The 13540-nt window shown below is 51.6% G+C and overlaps 1 pseudogene; it reads right to left on the reverse strand.

Moving 5' to 3' along the window:
• Nucleotides 1–1058: 1058 nt before the first annotated feature.
• On the reverse strand, nucleotides 1059–13267 carry LOC119921568 (annotated as a pseudogene).
• Between the last annotated feature and the right edge of the window lie 273 nt (nucleotides 13268–13540).

Genomic DNA, 13540 nt, shown 5'->3' on the forward strand with positions numbered 1-13540 from the left:
CCTCCTTCCCCTTCCCACAGCACTTGTATATGTTTGTACAGATTCTTGACTCTATTCATTTTACTTGTACATATTTACTATTCTATTCATTTTGTTAATGATGTGCATATAGTTTTAATTATATTTGTTCTGACGACTTTGACACGTGTCTACAGGTTTTGTTTTGTTGTCTGTTTGCCCCTATTAGACTGTAAGCCCATTGTTGGGTAGGTACCGTCTCTATATGTTGCTGACGTGTACTTCCCAAGCTCATAGTACAGTGCTCTGCACACAGTAATTGCTCAATAAATACGATTGAATGAATGAGTGAATGAATACTATGCACTCAGGAGAGTAGAAAAGAGATAAAATTGCATTGTTCTTGCCCTCTAGGAGATTATGATCTAATGAGGGAGCTAGAAACAGAATAAATTATGTAGAGGAGGAAGGAGAGAAGGGAAAGATGAGAAAGTGGATGAACGCTTGATTCAAGAGTACAGTTTATATAATCAGTATGAACAGACCTTCAATGGATTTGCAATCAGGACAAGTCATAAGAAGCAACGTTTCCGAGTGGGTAGAGCAGGGACCAGGGATTCAAAAGGGCATGGGTTATGATCCCGGTTCCACCATATGTCTGCTGTGTGACCTTGGGCAGGGTCGGTTACGTTTTCCGTACCTCAGTTCCCTCATCGGTAAAATGGGGATTAAGGTGTGAGCCCCACGGGGGACATAGACTCTGTCCAAACTGATTAGCTACTCCAGCCCTTAGTATAGTGCCTGATATATGGTAAATGCTTCACAAAGGCCACAGGAAAAAGTTAGAGTTGGCTGCTTGACTGACAGATTGAGTGTTTCAGGTTGTAAATTAGACAAAGGTGAAACGATTCACAGTGGCTAAAGACTGTCGTTGAAAACAGGAATCGTTGGGACGCTGGGATACAGCTGCCCAGTTCCCCTTCGGGGAACCCCGAAGGCCGGCACCATCCCTGATGCTGCAGGGGCGTACCCTTGTCTCCCAGAAGCCTCAGAAACCACGTGACCAGAGGGTGCCTGGCTTGTCAAGGCCCTGCGATCCCTCAGCAGGGCCCAGAAAAATCCTCCAGGGATCCCCCTTTAGCAGCTCCTCGTTTATCAGCAGGGATGGGGGCCGTCTGGTGAGCCCCTCAGGGTCTTAGGTGGAGCGGAGAGGGATCCAGGGCTCCTCTCTGTTCCTTCCTGGCTGACAGAACCCGGGCGTCTGAGTGGATAGAGGGGACCAGCCCAGCCCTGCAGAGGTCAGCGACCATCCCCACGCGGCCTCGGGGAAAGTGACCGGGGGTGAGTGCGATGCAGAGATGTGGAGCACTAGGATGAGGATGGAAGAGATGGAGCCAGTCTGGGGCCTACGTTCGGATTCGGACCAGGGCCGCGGCCCCCAGCGGGGCAGGAGTGCTAGCAGGAGGGGAAGTGTTTTCCATTTCAGTTACCTCCAACCATCACACACCTCTCCTCCTTCTTCCTTAAATCTTGCTACCAGGCCAAGCACCCGCCGGGCTACGGTGCTGCAGCACGGTTTCAGCACTGTGGACAATCAATTTGGCCTTCAGTGGGTTCCAGAATCCCTTGCAGAGGCTATGTGACAGGCAGGGCTGAAAGGGTGTGACCAGCTTTGGACCTCAACTGGCAGTCTCAGCAATTCCTCCCTGTAAGAGGTCTTCCCAAATGTTGGGAGAAGACAACTAATGAGAAAGATTGCATTCCCTGCCCTCAACAATTTTCCTGCCTACTGGAATAGGTTGACATAGTATAATTTACCATCAGTCAATTAATCTTGAATCGTATTTCTTGAGCGCTTATTGTGTGCACTAGGTAGCCGAGGTAGTTTACCACCACGGTGCCCAGCGTGTACAGGCCCTCCACGTTCACGGCGCTGTAGGTGCTCATGCCGTTCAGGTCTTGGTTGGGGGTGGCATAGGTGGCCAGGTCGTCCCCTAAGTCCTTGTAGTGGTTGCGCCCACCCATCGAAGTCCAGGCTGAAGAAGATGTTCTTCTAGGTGAATATCTTCATCTTGTTCTCCTCGCGGGGGTTAATCGCCATCACGTTCACGTCGATCCCGCCATGGGCCCCGGGTGACTGACACCGTGTGGTCACTATGTACTTAGAGGGGACAGGAGCTCGGCTCAGGGAGGGAGCCCCCGGGGCAGATGCTGTTGGTCAGTCGGTGGGTTCAGGTGCCGAGAGTCGGTGTGGGGGGAGGGTGGGGCCAGCTTCCCACCCCCAGTCCCCCACCGACACAGAACCAGCACCTAGCGACCCCCGTACCTTGACGATGTCTCGTTGTCTCAGCAGCCGCTCAGGCAGATTCTTCCCGGGCAGGTCTCACGTTGTCTGCAGCATCTCCTTCCAATCCCGCGTCTGGTGGGTAGCGAAGGGGAGGTGGGAGGGGGAGGGTCAGGTGGCCATCACACTGCAGGGTACGACCTGCACCCCACCTTGGCCTCTCTGGGTTTTCAGAGGGGAGATGCCACGACTCTGCCAGGGCTCCACGCCAGGGTGATGGGGAGGGGAGGTACTACTCCACCCAAACCCCCACAGCCACTCCTTCAGACAGGGCTGGGCCCGGGCCTTGGCTCCTTCAACCTGGAGCCGCATTGACAGGCCAGGGAGGGTGGACGGACCTTGGGAATGCCTGGGTGCTGACTCCATGGGGCAGGGGGCGAGGAGGTTGGGCAGGCAGCACCTGTCCAGGGATGTGCTCTTCGTAGCCCATCCGGACACCGCGTAGGTGTCCTCAGCCTGCACGCAGTTCATGGAGTACTCGGCCTGGGGCGCCGTCCAACTGTATACCTGGAATGAGATGGCGAACTTCTCGAACGGGTGGAGCTGTACCCGGAAGTCAGAGGTGGGGAGGGAAGGTGCATAGCCATCAGCCCCAGGGCACGATAACGCTCCTCACCACCCCGGCCCTTCACCGAGACCGGGGGCTCCCAGCATCCTCCAGACCAGCCCAGCACTTGGAGCTCAGTTTCTCCAGCAGGTCCGGGGCCCCAGCTCAATCAATCAATCAATCAATCGTATTTATTGAGCGCTGACTGTGTGCACAACACTGTACTAAGCGCTTGGGAAGTACAAGTTGGCAACATATAGAAACAGTCCCTACCCAACAGTGGGCTCACAGTCTAAAAGGGGGACACAGAGAACAAAACCAAACATATTAACAAAATAAAATAAATAGAATAGATATGTACAAGTAAAATAAATGAATTCATAGAGTAATAAATATGTACAAACATATACACATATATACAGGTGCTGTGGGGAAGAGAAGGAGGTAAGACGGGGGATGGACGGGGGGCAAGGGGGAGAGGAAGGAGGGGGCTCAGTCTGGGAAGGCCTCCTGGAGGAGGTGAGCTCTCAGTAGGGCCTTGAAGGGAGGAAGAGAGCCAGCTTGGCAGATGTGCGGAGGGAGGGCATTCCAGGCCAGGGGGATGACGTGGGCCGGGGGTCGATGGCGGGACATGCGAGAACGAGGCATGGTGAGGAGACTAGCGACAGAGGAGCGGAGGGTGTGGGCTGGGCTGTAGAAGGAGAGAAGGGAGGTGAGGTAGGAGGGGGGCGAGGTGATGGAGAGCCTTGAAGCCCAGGGTGAGGAGTTTCTTCCTGATGCGCAGATTGATTGGTAGCCACTGGAGATTTTTGAGGAGGGGAGAAACATGCCCAGAGAGTTTCTGGACAAAGACAATCCAGGCAGCATCATGAAGTATGGATTGAAGTGGGGAGAGATACAAGGATGGGAGATCAGAGAGAAGGCTGATGCAGTAGTCCAGACGGGATAGGATGAGAGCTTGAACGAGCAGGGTAGCGGTTTGGATGGAGAGGAAAGGGCGGATCTTGGCAATGTTGCGGAGCTGAGACCGGCAGGTTTTGGTGACGGCTTGGACGTGAGGGGTGAATGAGAGACAGCGTCGAGGATGACACCAAGGTTGCGGGCATGTGAGACGGGAAGAATGGTAGTGCCGTCAACAGTGATGGGAAAGTCAGGGAGAGGGCAGGGTTTGGGAGGGAAGACAAGGAGTTCAGTCTTGGACATGTTGAGTTTTAGGTGGCGGGCGGACATCCAGATGGAGATGTCCTGAAGGCAGGAGGAGATGCGAGCCTGTAGGGAGGGGCAGAGGGGCAGGGGCAGAGCTCCCACCCACCCCACCTGGTGAGGAGAGAAAAGACGGAGTCCCGATGCTAAGCCCTTCCCGCTCCCCAGGGCCTGGACCCTGGGCCGCGCCCGAACACTTGGGGACCAAACCCTTCAAGCGGGTGCTGCTGCTAGGCCATGGACGTTGGCGCCCCGCTCCCAGGGGCGAGATGGGGGAGGCCTCCCACCGTACCTTGTCTTCGACAAGGCAACAGAGTTTCTTATCTAGGTCGGGCTGGTCTGGTTGAGGAGCTTCACCAAGGAGTGGCTGAGGAAGCGGGGGCTGGCAGGCTTGGGGTTGAAGCTGTACGCCGTGGACCTGCAAGGGGACATGGCCCATTCAATTCCCCTCCCACCCCACCTTCCCCCATGCCATGAGCCCAGAGTCCGTCCGAGGAGACCCACACTCACTGGTTTAGGTAGAAGCTGGGGGTGGAGGTGGTGATGCTGACATGGCAGTCCTCGGCAGTGACCATGTACAGGTAGACAAGGTACCCGTGCTTCTTGCGGTTTCCGGGGGGAAGGTTCCAGCCGCTCATGGTGAGCACATTGAGGCAATGCAGGGCCAAGGGAGGCTGGGAACATGGACATCAGCGGTGGCCGGCCGAGGCTGTTGTCCTTCCCTCAAATTCCCGCCCACCAAGGGTCGGTGCCATTGCCCCGCCGGCGCCGAACCCGATCACCGCGGCCGACCCACCTTCGAGTCAACGGTCTGCGGCTGTAGGGCGCACAACGACCACTCCTTGCTCCCGGGCGGGATGTGCTCGGGGGTCGTGCAGTCGATCTACTCCAGCACCCCGGCCTTCTTCTTCCACTTGCAACTGTCTGTTCGGGTGAAGGCCGCCATCAGCGCCCTGCCGCCACCCATTCGGGACCAGAGCAGGTAGGGGAAGCCCTCCCTCTCCCACTCCCAGAGGGCCCCGCCGCCGACCCCCGGCCCCTACCGCCAAGGTCGCCGTCGGTGAAAGACACTCAGGAAGGACAGAGAGTTGCAGTCCAGGACGTTGAAGGTGTCGGACAGATCCAGGCTCTTCAGCAGGCTCTGGTTATGGCGAAAGTGGATCAAGGCCTAGCGGACCTTGTAGGGCTCTGGGGGAAGGGGAGAGCCAGGTACGCGGCGAAGAGGAAGCAATCCCAGAATTTCCCCCCACCGGCCAGAGCTGCAGACCCGCGAGGCCTCGTGATGACAGGGGTCCCATTCCCTACTCCCTCCCCTGTGGCGGGGAGCCAGGCCGGCCACCCTCTGACCCGGCCCCGGACAAGGTGGGATGAGGGGGAGGACTTGCCTTCCACCACTCGGAACGAGGCCCCCTCCTATAGCTCCTCGATGGTCTTGAGCCAAGCGAAGTTGTGTAGGATGCTGCCGTCCAGCTGCAGGGAGATGCAAGTGCGGTGGCAGGTGTCTTCGCGATCCATGAGCACCTGGTGGATCTCCTGCTCCATCTTCTGCGGAGAGACCTGCAGCCAACAGGGCCAACAATTAGGATCCGGTCTGGGTGCCCCTAGGCCCACTCCCATCCGGCCCCGGCCTCTGACCCCAAGGCCCCTCTCCCACAGGGACCGAAGGAGGAGGAGGAGGAGGAGCCTGCCCTTATCAATGAGTGGAGGAGCTAGGTTGGCCTGGAGCAGGGGGTCTAGCTGGACCTTGCCCCGGGGCCGCCATCACCCTCGGGGGCTAAGCCCGGTCCTCCCCACCGGAAGTCACTCTAAAGGCCCGGGCAGGCTTGATTGACTCAGCCAAAGGGCTCTCTTCAGCAGTGGTGAGGCTCAGCCCAGGGACGCCCTCTCGGCCTGCAGCTGCCGCCGCTGACTTCGCATTGGCTCTCCTCTCCGCCACAGGCCAGCCGCTCTCCTCCTCCCGTCGCCTCTCCACACCTGTAGAGAAAAAGGCTTGGTCCCTGGAGCGAAGACCTTGACGGTGAAGCCTGTGCCCTAGATGTTCATTACCTCTTGCTCGTCGTCCGGCTGTCCGTCCCCCTCTTCCTCCTTCACATGCCTGTTCTCCCGCTGCTCCTTCTCTTTCCTGTTCTCGCTGCCCCCACGTACCAGCGCCAGGACCGGCAGGAGCTCTGCCCGGCATTAAAGAGACTGGAGAGGGGAGGTTAGGAGGCTGTTGAGGGCCAATGTCCGAGATTGCACGGTCACCCCCGCCCCACGGGATGTTCTGTGAGCCTGCCTGTCAGGTAGTGCCCTGGCAAAGGGGAGAGTCCATTGGAGACAGGCAGAAGACCGGTCCCCTGACCTTCACCTCCACCTTTCTGAAGCCGCCCCCTCCTCCACCCAAGGAAGGAAACTCTATGGACGGTAAGACCCCAGGGCATCCTGGGGAGTCTCGTGGTCCGTTGGAAAGAGAGTGGGACTGGCTGCCAGAAGAACTGGGTCTGAGCGCCAAGTCTACCTCTGTTCTACCGGGTGGCTGTGAGCAAGCCATTTAGCCTCTCTGGGCCTCGGTTTCCCCCTCTGTAAAATGCAGGACAGGGAACTGTGAGGGCCTATCCATCCCCACCCAATATCACTGGCTCCTCTGGGTCCTTCGGGCCAGTGTCACCTACAGGCCCTGCTCAGGCTCTGGGCGAGAATGGATGGAAACTGCTTCCCCCACCCCCCGACACCCACCCACAAGTGTTCCCAGAGAGGCCCTCGGCGGTAGTACTAAGCACTCGGAGAGTAATAATAATAATAGTAGTATTTGTTAAGATCTTACTGTGTCCCAAGCACTGTCCTAAGCACTGGGGTAGTTACAATTTAAACATGTTGGATACAGTCCTTGTTCCACATGGGGCTCACAGTCTTAATCCCCATTTCACAGAGGAGATAACTGAGGCTCAGACTAGTTAAATGATTTGCCCAGGGTCACACAGCAGACATGAGGTGGAGTCGGAATTAGAGCCCAGGTCCTTCTGAATCCTGACTCCCAGGCCCGTGCTCTATCCACTTTATAACGCCATAAGAGACACATTCCCTGACCCTTCTAGACAGAAAACGGAATGTAAAGATGAATATGCAATTATTGCGTGCCATTTTACAGATGAGGAAACTGAGGCCCAGAGAAGTGAAGAGACTTGCCCAAGGTCCCACAGCTGCCAAGGGACAGAGCCAGGATTTGAACCAAAGTTCTCTGACTCCCACTAAGCTATGCTTGGGAGAGTACTATAGAAGAGAGCTGGTAGATGTGTATGCTGCCCTCAAGGAGCTCACAGTCAGGAAGAGAACTCCTGGGCCCATGCGTTTTGCAGTAAATGAGGATAGAAATGAGTTGTTTTGCGCTTGTTAGGTGAAGTGGGTTTGGAGGGCTGGGAAATGAATGGGGAAAACTGGTTGGAGGGGTGGGGGTTAGCAGTGCTCAGAATTCGAGAAGACCTGTGCTCTGTCTGATTTTGAGTGGATAAGGGAGGGAGTTCCAGAGCAGGATGGAAATGGGAGAGTCGATCGCGAGTAACAACTAGAAAGTTGTTTTGAGAGCTGAGAAGACGAGTTAAGTCAAGTGCTTAGTATGATGCTCTGCACACAGTAAGCGCTCAATAAACACGGTTGAATGAATGAACTATGGAAAGGAGACGAAGTGCAGTCATGGGGTGGAGAGTCTTCAAGACGATTGTGAGTTTTTTTGCTTTTGAAAAGACACAGCTTTTCATGAGAGGAGGTTGACGGAAGGAGAAGACGTAGGCTGTGCCATGCATTAGGAAAGGATTAGATGAATGATGAGGTATGCTTGTGTTTGTGAGTGTACAGGTGTGAATGCAGAACTGTGAGTAAATGGAATCAGTTTGATGTATATATGGATTTTTTGTTGTTTGTTTTATGGTATCATTATGTGCTTTCCATATGCCAGGTACTGTACTAAACACTGGGGTGGATAAAAGCTAATCAGGTTGGACACAGTCCATGCCTCATATTGTGCTTTCAGTAATAATCCCCAATTTACAGATGTGGTAACTGAGGCACAGAGAAGGTACATTACTGGCCCCAGGTCATACAGGGGACAAGGGGCAGATAGAGGATTAGAATCCAGGTCGGTCTGTCTACCAGGCTCATTCTTTCTGCACTAAATGGTTGAATTTATGTATAAAGGCACTTCTTGTTTGACTATAAAACCACCGAAAAATTTTCACAACAGTCATGTTCATGTCCTTATGTTCTCTGACATCTCCTATCCCCTATTCATTTTAGTTTCTGTCTCCTCAACCAAAAATAATACTCTTGATATTTTTTAAGTGCTTACAATTTTCCAAGCAAAGTGTTATGTGCTGAGGGAGATTAAGGATAATCTGGTAGAACACAAACCGTGTCTCACAAGGAATTCACAGACAAAGGAGGAAGGAAAACAGGAATCAAATCCTCATTTTACTATTGAGAAAACTGAGACTTAGAGAAATTGTCACCTTCCCATGTCTATACATCCGACAAGTGGCAGAGTTGGGATTAGGATCCAGGTCCTCTGACTCCCAGGCCTGTGTTCTTTCCAATAGCATCCTGTTTCTACACAGTTCGAACCTTGGTGCTTCCAATAGAATGGAAGCTCCTTGGGGGCAGTGATCACGGGTCCTTTATAGGTCCTCAATGAACACAATTGATTGACTTAGTCCTACTCCTTCTCCCACAACATCAGTGTCTCTAAATTGAAGTTTTCCCTCCCTCTTTATATGCTTTTTAAGTGCAGAGCTCTGTACTAAATACCTGGGAGAGTCCAATACAGCAGTTCAATGAGCTGGGAGTGAGCTCTCAAAGTCAAAGAAGGAACATGGCCTTGCAGATAGAACATGGGCCTGGGAGTCAGAGGACTTGGGTTCTAATCCTGACTCTGCCACTCATCAGCTGGGTGACTTTGGGCAAGTCATTTAATTTTTCTGATCCTCAGTTACCTCATCTGTAAAATGGGGATTAAGACTGTAAGCCCCACTTGGAACAACCTGATTAACTTGTATCTATCTCTGTGCTTAGAACAGTGCTTGGCACATAGTAAACACTTACAAATACCATCGTCATACTGAGAAACAGCGTGACTCAATGGAAAGATCACGGGATTGGGAGTCAGAGGTCATGAGTTCAAGTCCCGGCTCTGCCAATTGTCAGCTGTGTGACTTTGGGCAAGTCACTTAAATTTTCTGTGCCTCAGTTACCTCATCTGTAAAATGGGGATGAAGACTGTGAGCCCCACGTGGAACAATCTGATCACTTTATATCCCCCAAAGCGCTTAGAAAAGTGCTTTGCACTTTGCACATAGTAAGCGCTTAACAAATGCCATTATTATCATTGTTATTAATATTAATTTCATCTTCTCCACTTGTCTACTGTGTGACCTTGGGTAATTCACTTCACTTTTCTGTGCCTCTGTTCTACAACTACATTCTAGTTCACACTCTTTAGTCCCTTGTAAGTATAATAATAATTGTAGCATTTCTTAAGCACTAATTATACAAGTATTAAGTGCTGGGGTGGATGTAAGCAAATTGGGTGATACACAGTTCCTGTCCCACATGGGGCTCACGGTCTTAATACCCATTTTACAGATGTGGTAACTGAGGCACAGAGAAGTGAAGTGACTTCCCCAAGTTCTCACAGAAGACAAATGGCAGAGTCAGGATTAGAACCCAGATCTTTCTGACTCCCATGCTTGTGCTCTATCCATTAGGCAGTGCTGCCCCTCAAGCCAACCTATTTACTCTCCTTTGCCTTCCTATTTTCCACTGCTGGTATCTTGCTCACAGTTTAGTGCTCACAGCCCAGTGGTATCTTGGCTCTATTATGTCCCTGCCATGGGATGTTGGACAAGTCACTTAACTTCTCTGTGCACCAGTTCCCTCATCTGCAAAAATGGGGATTCGATTCCTGTTCTCGCTACTACTGTGAGCCCTATGTGAGATCTGATTATCTTGTATCCATCCCTGTGGCTATTGCACTGCTTAGCAAATAGTAAGCACGTAACAAATACAAGTATTGTTATTACAAGTTCTGCCTTCCCTCCCAGACTAAGCCCCCCTTTTCCTCAGCCCCCATCTCTCTCCCTTTTCTCTCCCCACAGCACCTATGTATATATGTGCATACCTATCATTCTATTTATTTATCTTAATGCCTGTTTACTTGTTATATATATATAACAAGTAAATATATAATACATATTATTATATATTATATATTATATTATATATTATATTATATATTATATTATGTATTATATTATATATTATATTATATATTATATTATTATATAGTATTATATATATATATAATTCTATTTATTTCTATTGATACCTATTTACTGGTTTTGTTGTCTGTCTCCCCCCTTCTAGACTTTGAGCCCATTGTGGGCAGGGATTATCTCTCTTTATTGCTAAATTGTACATTCCAAGCACCTAGTACAGTGCTCTGCACACAGTAAGTGCTCAATAAATATGATTGAATGAATGAATGAATGAATGGCCTGTTGAGAATCTTGTACCACTTATGAATTTGAGTAATCACAAACCCCCTTAGCATTAGTGTAAATACTGTGTATAGCTTTATTATTTACACAGTAAAATATCCCCTTATCTTTTTCCTCTTTTTTATAATTTATTCTGGTGGCTTTTTCCCCTTAGACTGTAAGCTTGTTGAAGGCAGGGATTGTGTCTGCTAACTCTTTGTATTCTACTTGGTGTGCTTAGAACAGTGCTCTGGACGTAGTCATAATAAATACCATTGGTTGATTGATCATGCCTACGACTTCCATTGTTCTCTTCAAAGCACCTACTGCAGTGATCAGGCACAGTGGATTCACAGTACCTACTCCTGAGTGGTAGACAGCGAACGTGTCTATCAGCTCTCTTATACTAATCTCTCCCAAGCGCTTAGTACAATGCTCTGCACAGACTAAACACTCACTGAATATGATTTATTGATGGATTTATTGGTTCCTTTGGGAAAATTGGGGTAACTCACGTTTGGGTACAACGTGACCGATACTGGGACCATTTAAGTCAGAAGATGATTATTTCCTCTCCAAAACAGAAGTCATTCCCTCCAAGGATCCTCCCCAGGGCAGCCATCACGTCCCGGTTCCTCAGGCTGTAGATGAGGGGTTGAGGACGGGGGGCACCACGGTGTAGAACAGGGACACCAACAGGTCAAGGGTCGGGGAGGCTTCAGATGGTGGCTTGAGGTGATCGAATGCAGTTGTCATTAGAAACACGGTGACCACCAGAAGTTGAGGCTGGCAGGTGGAGAAGGCTTTCGACCTTAAATCCAAAATTAAATCCATCAGGTCCGACCTCCCCAAAGTCACTGTTCCCCCTTCTCCAACCCCCCGGCTCTCAACACTCTCTGCTACTCTCCCATCCTTCCCAGCAGTAACCTCAGAGGAGCTCTCCTCCCACCTCTCAAGTACTACTCCGGCCACCTGGGCTTCTGACCCCATTCCCTCTCATCGCATGAAATCTCTCGCTCCGTCCCATCTCCCCTCCTTGCTTCCATCTTCAACCGCTCACTCTCCACTGGTTCCCTCCCCTCTGCCTTCAAACATGCCCATGTCTCTCCCATCCTAAAAAAAACCCTCTCTTGACCCCACCTCACCTTCTAGTTATCGCCCCATCTCCCTTCTACCATTCCTTTCCAAACTCCTTGAACGAGTCATCTACAAGAGCTGCCTCGAATTCCTCAACACCAACTCTCTCCTCGACCCCCTCCAGTTTGGCTTCCGTCCCCTCCATTCCACCGAAACTGCCCTCTCAAAGGTCACCAATGACCTCCTGCTTGCCAGATCCAACGGCTCATACTCTATCCTAATCCTCCTCGACCTCTCAGGTGTCTTGGACACTGTGGACCACCCCCTTCTCCTCAACACGCTACCCGACCTTGGCTTCACAGACTCCGTCCTCTCCTGGTTCTCGTCTTATCTCTCCGGTCGTTCATTCTCAGTCTCTTTTGCAGGCTCCTCCTCCCCCTCCCATCCCCTTACTGTGGGGGTTCCCCAAGGTTCAGTGCTTGGTCCCCTTCTGTTCTCGATCTACACGCACTCCCTTGGTGACCTAAAACTCAACATGTCCAAGACTGAACTCTTTGTCTTCCCTCCCAAACCCTGCCCTCTCCCTGACTTTCCCATCTCTGTTGACGGCACTACCATCCTTCCCGTCTCACAAGCCCGCAACCCTGGTGACATCCTCGACTCCGCTCTCTCATTCACCCCTCACATCCGAGCCGTCACCAAAACCTGCCGGTCTCAGCTCCGCAACATTACCAATATCCGCCCTTTCCTCTCCATCCATACCGCTATTCTGCTCGTTCAAGCTCTCATCCTATCCCTTCTGGACTACTGCATCAGCCTTCTCTCTGATCTCCCATCCTTGTATCTCTCCCCACTTCAATCCATACTTCATGCTGCTGCCTGGATTGTCTTTGTCCAGAAACTCCCTGGGCATGTTTCTCCCCTCCTCAAAAATCTCCAGTGGCTACCAATCAATCTGCGCATCAGGCAGAAACTCCTCTCCCTGGGCTTCAAGGCTCCCCATCACCTCGCCCCCCTCCTACCTCACCTCCCTTCTCTCCTTCTACAGCCCACCACGCACCCTCCGCTCCTCTGCCGCTAATCTCCTCACCGTGCCTCATTCTCGCCTGTCCCGCCATCGACCCCCGGCCCACGTCATTTACCAGTCCTGGAATGCCCTCCCTCTGCCCATCCACCAAGCTAGCTCTCTTCCTCCCTTCAAGGCCCTACTGAGAGCTCACCTCCTCCAGGAGGCCTTCCCAGACTGAGCCCCTTCCTTCCTCTCCCCCTCGTCCCCCTCTCCATCCCCCATCTTACCTCCTTCCCTTTCCCACAGCACTTGTATATGTGTATATATGTTTGTACATATTTATTACTCTATTTATTTATTTATTTTACTTGTACATATCTATTCTATTTATTTTATTTTGTTAATATGTTTGGTTTTGTTCTCTGTGTCCCCCTTTTAGACTGTGAGCCCACTGTTGGGTAGGGACTGTCTCTATATGTTGCCAACTTGTACTTCCCAAGCGCTTAGTACAGTGCTCTGCACACAGTAAGCGCTCAATAAATACGATTCATTGATGGATTGATTGACCGACTATCGGCTGAAGGAATCCTCAGCACAGTGGAGAAGATGGAGGCATATGACGCCATGAAGGAGACCAAGCACACAAAACCCAAACAGAAACTAATAGCAACACTCACAACGATGGCGACGTGGTTCTTGGATCAGGTGATCTTCAACGGTGGGGGGGGACGTCACAGAACAATTGGGAGACAACGTGGGACCCGCAGATGAACGGGGAAAAGGTCAAAGCCGAAAACAAGGCTCCAAACAGAATCCCGATGATGCAGGAAGTGGCTGACATCTTCCCACGGGCCCCTTGGCTCATGACGAGCTCAACTCATTTCCATCCTCAATTAATG

Source organism: Tachyglossus aculeatus, assembly GCF_015852505.1.
Source record: "Tachyglossus aculeatus isolate mTacAcu1 chromosome 12 unlocalized genomic scaffold, mTacAcu1.pri SUPER_6_unloc_3, whole genome shotgun sequence".
Classification (NCBI taxonomy): domain Eukaryota; kingdom Metazoa; phylum Chordata; class Mammalia; order Monotremata; family Tachyglossidae; genus Tachyglossus; species Tachyglossus aculeatus.